This window comes from Dermacentor variabilis, chromosome 2, assembly GCF_050947875.1.
Source record: "Dermacentor variabilis isolate Ectoservices chromosome 2, ASM5094787v1, whole genome shotgun sequence".
Lineage (NCBI taxonomy): Eukaryota > Metazoa > Arthropoda > Arachnida > Ixodida > Ixodidae > Dermacentor > Dermacentor variabilis.
Genome location: NC_134569.1, coordinates 48,990,840 through 48,996,839, shown reverse-complemented (window position 1 = coordinate 48,996,839; position 6,000 = coordinate 48,990,840). Strand labels below are relative to the sequence as shown.

The 6,000-nt window shown below is 46.1% G+C and overlaps 1 long non-coding RNA gene across 1 annotated transcript in view; it reads right to left on the bottom strand.

The window, feature by feature from the left end:
* Positions 1-368: 368 nt before the first annotated feature.
* LOC142571807 (uncharacterized) overlaps positions 369-6,000 on the bottom strand; it is a 99,139-nt gene continuing 93,507 nt past the window's right edge. The window contains exons 2-3 of the long non-coding RNA XR_012825952.1: positions 2,475-2,585; positions 369-692 (exon numbers count right to left, since the gene is read on the bottom strand). This is a non-coding gene — a long non-coding RNA (uncharacterized LOC142571807). The remainder of the gene's footprint in view (positions 693-2,474; positions 2,586-6,000) is intronic.

Sequence of the window (6,000 nt, the reverse complement as noted above, 5' to 3'; positions counted from 1 at the left end):
AAAGAATGGTTACACATTAGTAGTCAATTCTCAGAATTTCCGTAGCATTTTTTTATTATAGGCATTACAGTGTTTATTTGTCTGGAACGCTTGATGTGCGGAGACTTGTTTTTGTCTTGGAAGCCTTTATCTGGCTGCCGTGAATTCAAGAAAGAAAAAAAAAGAAGCTGGCAGATCCCACATCCTGTGGGAATCGATGTTATGCGAAGCAGTGTGTGGGGAGCCTACGAAGTTAACGAAACGGCCATGAGATACCAAAGACGTAGGCAGCCGTTTCATGAACAACATGACACGCATGTCATGACATTCATGTCGCGCTCACCCATAAAATATAAACAAGTTCACGCGTCAATATTGAGGATAGTTTTGTTTTATCGAGGATAACAAAGTGATTTGGCCTTACCGAGGCGCAGTCCAAACGCAGGCGAGAGCTTGCGCGTACAAGGAACGCGCCGATAACACAGACTTCCGAGAGCGAGAGTGAGAGTGACGTAGCGTCGCGGCGATGCTCCGTCCCCTCACGCAACACCTGGCGCGCTGGTGTTTCCCTCTCGCCCGCTCTGCTCCGTTGAGGCGCGCTTGTGAAGTGGCGTCGCAGCCAATGGGAATTGAGGCTGCATGGTACAGACGCCGGACGCCGGCTTTTGCGCTCAATTGGCCATTTGATGTCTTTGCATCAACAAGTGCGCACCCTGGAAGGAGACAGGAATCAAAAGGTGAAAGAAAGAAAGCAAATGGCACAACGCCCACAGCCACTAGAGATTAGTTTGTTACTGCAGAGATTGTGGCTGGTTGTTGCATAAAAGCTTCACGTCCGTGAAGGCGCACTGATGGGCATGATGTTTCTTAAGAAAAAATTATCATTTGTCCATATCTTTTCCTTATCTTAACGCTTTCGTTATAGTTTTGTGCACCGTTCTCTTCATCGTCGGGGAGTTTTTCAGATGTCGCGGATATCTTTAGCGCAGAAGAAGCGCTACGACCATTCTTAAAGACCATGCATAATGTACTGCCACTACGAGAATTTGCCTTTCAACGTTGCGTGCAAGTTGATAGTTGCGTGATTTCATCAAAGTATAAGAACGAGCTAGTTGGTGATGGGGGGTGGTGGTGAAACTTTATTTTCGAGAAAGGTCCTGAAGGAGACCCGACTGTTCGTCAAGGCGTAGAAGAAACTTCCCACGTCGGGACGACGGGGAACCCTAGGTTCTCCGCCACTTCGTGGGCCTTCTGGACAGCCCAGAGTTGGTCTTGTACCTCGTTGCTCCTAAGAAAGTCGTCCCACTTGTCCTTGTCCTCCAGATAGGAGGCCTGCGTCCCGCATCCCCACGACATGTGTCCCAAGTTCACATGTCCTGTTCACTGTGCACAATTAAATCATCCGGGGTGGTCCGGGTCGATTCGGCTCATACGCCAAGGATTGGGGTACGAGTTCGTCCGCAGCAAGCGGAGAGACTGACTGCGCCCAGTTAAGTCCCTTGTTTCGAGGAGAGAATTCTCTATGTCCCAAATAGAAGTGCTTAGTGAGTTCCTTATATGTCTGAAGGTGATGTTTAACCGCCTTAGAAGGAGAGGGTCTGCAGAGGAGCGCGGCTCGCAAGTTGGTAATTCACATTGAATTCAATACAGCGCAGAAACAGACGCCTTTAGTCTCTTACTGCTCTGTAGTGAATTCAGCATGATTGCAATAGCGTCCATAACTAAGGGCAGGAAAATCAGTTCGCAGGTTTTTAAAGCGCGAACGTGCTGTAGTGCATGCTGTATTACATACAGTGACAATGAAAATAGTCATAGATTGCTATTTGTCATAGAGTAATACTACTTGTAGAGCTACGTGTCATAAAGTGCTAATCGAGAAGGACAACAAGAAGTAGCAGGAAAAGAGGAAAGACGCACTTCGCAAGTAGAACAGGGTCAAATGTAACGTGGTTCAATACGGGACGCAGTAGTAAATGCATGAGGCCTCTAGGCAAAAAAGTAAATTGACCTGTGAAGTGTTTGGGTGCTTCGATCCAAACCGAACGTGACCTTAGCGCGCCGAAGGAATCAGTGCTTTTAGAGCACGCGACTCTCTGTTGCCTGTCCGTGGGACCGTGACTAGAATAAAATGCATTGTCCGCCTCGGCAAAACCTATTTTCTTTTTTTCCGTTGCTTGTCGGATTCGACAGTAAGAAGATCACGGTGTCCTTGGGTACACTCGTGAAAAGCACCGCTATGCGACGAAAAAGAACGAGAAAAGAGGAAAGAGGTATGCGCGCGCAGTGTTTTGTGTTGATACAGATCTCGTATATAGTGGCTCTGAATGCACAACGGCCTCGGTGTCAAGTACTCACGACGATCGGCACTGAGGCGTTTGTCCGAAGTCGACCGAAAGAGAGTCTTTTTCAAGTTCTGTCACGTTTTCCAATAACCATCTTCTCGCGTACAGAGAAAGAAATAAATAAATAAAGAAAAAGAGGTGGTTATAACGCACATTCTTTGGAATGGGGTCAAGTGACTCCTTTTCTTTTTGCTCCATCCAACATTCCTGTCCTTGAGGCGAGATTAGCTCTTCTGGAAGTGGAGGAAGCATTGGCTCGCGTCCCTGCAGAAAATATAACGACAATGAAGTTAAAAGCAGAGCAACGGTCTGCGTCCTTAGCTAAACTATAGATCGCGATCATTTGGTGTGTTTTTCATACGAGAAAAGGCTGCTTACTCGTTGCAAGAAAGCAAATTTCTCGGGACAGCGCCGATGATGGGCAGCGGGCGAGCTCTCCCGCATTTTCTTTTCATCATTAATCATGGTTCAAGACGACGGCGCGAGCCCTGCGACGGCGGCGTCCCGTTCCTTGTGAGTTAACGACAAGTTTTCTGTCAAAGAAAACTACCCCTCACATTGGTTAGTCAGAGATCGCAAAAGAAGCAAAATAAAATGTGGTAGAGCAGAATGGAAAAGAAAGAAGGACGGATAATACAGAAAAGATGAAATGAAAACGAAAAATGAAAAGAAAAGAAGGAGTTAGAGTCAATGTGGCTTTAAGATGCGCAAGAATGATGGAGGGAAACCCGTAAGGCGGATGTTAGTGCCTCCGCCGCAAAATGTGTTCCAGCAGATAATTGCTGGGATCACATACGCTTAATATAAGCTGTAGGAGGGACCGAATCGTTCAATCCCTGTAATTTCTTTAAGCATAATCGGCTTTTCATGCCTATCGCTGCTGCTGCCGCCACCTAACAGTCCACGGAACTATTCTCAGGAGCCAAGCAACACGTCGAGAATCCCAGCAGCGTACGTTCACATTCCGACAAGGGTTGATGAACACTTAGGCAGGCACGACGCAGGAGGTGCAGGGCTTGCCATTTCCGGGGCCTTCTCGTTGACGAGCTTTCCAGTATGGCCTGGCGCCCACCTCCTGTTACGGCAGTCTTATCACCTGCATCTATTAAAAACAATCGTTAACCACTTATAATAGTAAAAACAAAAATCCCACCGAAAGGGAAATTAAATATTGTGTACATCGTCCCTAAAAACGCATTCAAGAAAGCCATTATTAATAAATTGATATAGCACAAATACGTAGATTGTCCGGCAGGACTTGTTTATGAGATTCCTTTAGATTGTGGTAGAAAGTACGTGGGCCGAACAGAGCAGTGCCTGAATGACAGGCTGAGGCAACACAATAACAAAGTGAACAATGGGAGGGAGGGCCACCTGGAAATTCATTGTAGAAATTGCAAATGTAAGCCAGACTTCCACGCCTGCGCTGTGGTTGCCAGAAGCCATGACAAATGGGTTAGATTAATAATTGAGGCCAAAAGGATCATTGAAGCAGGTGATAACTCGTAAGTGTGGCATCCATACCACTATCACGCAAAGAACTGCTTTACCTGAACGCGAATGCACCCTGAGAAACTGTGATTGCGCTCCTAGTATAAATCAGTGGCGTTTTTTCCTGAATAAACATTGTTGGAAGTGGCGCCCTGTGTGTGTGTGTGTGTGTGTGTGTGTGTGTGTGTGTGTGTGTGTGTGTGTGTGTGTGTGTGTGTGTGTGTGTGTGTTTCTTCTTTGTCCTCCGTCGTTTTAGCGCCTTCACTTCAGATCAGGCGTTTAGACGTCCGGGTTAGCATTGGGTTGGCCGTACACGTGCATGCACTCTGATGTTTTAGTTCCCACACCAAGCGAGCAGATAGTCTGAATATTTTACTATGCACTTTGGCAATTCACAGAAGACAATTCTCCTTGTCGAGTAAAAAAAAAAAAAAACCGATGCAGCCAAAGAGTTCACCACAAATACACACGCCGCGGCTGGTAACGCACATCGCACGTTTGTGCAGCCAAGCGAAATGTCCGCCTGCTGTAGTTACTGCTGCGCCGAAAGGCTACACAGCGGTTCTTCGACGATCTTGTATAAAGTGACGTCAAGTAAGTTTCGCGGAGAGGGAACTGAAACACCTCCAAATCGTTCCGTAGGAGGCAACGGCAAGACGTTCAACCAGCGTCACGCCAGCTCGCTCAAGCCAGAGAGGAGGAAAAGCTCACCGGGCGCCGTTTCAACCTCGCCCAATGAAAAGGTCTATATAGAACGGAGTTTTGACACACGGAGTGGTGCGACTTGGCGGGAGTGCGTTCGGCATAATAATAATAAAAAATTAATCATTACATAATACCCCTATGAAAAAGTATACAGGCGCCTTAAGCATAGAGACCTGATAATATAACAGTGCAGCATATTCATTAGTTTTATTTATTTATTTATTTATTTATTTATTTATTTATTTATTAACAATAACTATGCCGGCCTCATTTGTAGAGCCCAAGGCAGCTATTATCCACTAGAGAACAAAACAGAAAGTCATGCAGTGAGAAACACAAAAACGACATCTATAAGAGAGAGAGAGAGAGAGAGAAAGAGAGACAGAAATGAGATGCGAAAGGCAGGGAGGTTGACCGGAATATAAATGTTTTGTTTGCTACCTTGCACTGGGGAATGGGAAGGGAGAGACAGAAAGAAAAGGAAGAAAATGCACAGATAGAAAACAGGAAGCAGCCACTTGTGAAACTGTAAACCAGTCATAAACAACTATATACAAAGGAATTGCTTCTAACAACAAAATGAATATGAAGTAAAAAATAGCAAGAAACTGATCAGATCGAGAACAGGATAAGTAAAAGCAAACTAAAGGTGAAAATAGAGGGGGAACATCTAAGTTGTCGCGACACATCAGGTCGTGCATACATACATTGGGAAAGTGTACCGAGGGCAGCCCCAAATAACCACGTAAGACAAAGCTTTGCGCATCGCCACCACTGTTGTTCTAGTTAACATCGCTGCAATAATGTGCACTTGTGCGCCGGCATCCTGCTCACTGCGTTCGTATGCAACAATACCGCCTGATAATTTGCGCAACATTTTGCGTTCAACACATGCTCCGAGTGCTGCGGTACTCTGTTTATATATTTCCGAGGCCACAAACGCATTACACAAGCTATGTTTTATGCGTCGCAAAAAAAAAAAAAACAATTTCTCGAGAATATGGCAGTGCGTTGGATTGCAGTTCTTCAGCGTGGTGCTCGTGAAAACAGCGTTGACGCCCAAAAGGAGAGCAGGTGAAATGACGCTGATGAACCTCAAACATAACGTACATTGGCACGCGTACTTGTTTATCTTTTCGGGGTGACGGCTTGTCACCGCCTAACAAATGTTATCGCACAACGCAGGACGCGCCTGCATGTATCGGAAGTTTCTGGAATATTATCGATGGTTCGATCCATCCGCTGTCTGTCACCGAACCTTGTGGAATCCGATTGCATGTATGCGCGACGTGAATAGTGTAGAACTTTGTGGAAGACACGCGGGTCCCAGCGATTACTCTGGAACATTCGACGACTGATGTATAAAAGCCTACTCGCTTGACCCGCTGATCAGGTTTTGACGATCGCCGACTGTGTTCGCCGCTGCCGCCGTTCTTTCAGTGTAGCCTGCTTTTGTGGGCAGGGGTTCACCCAATAAAAGTTA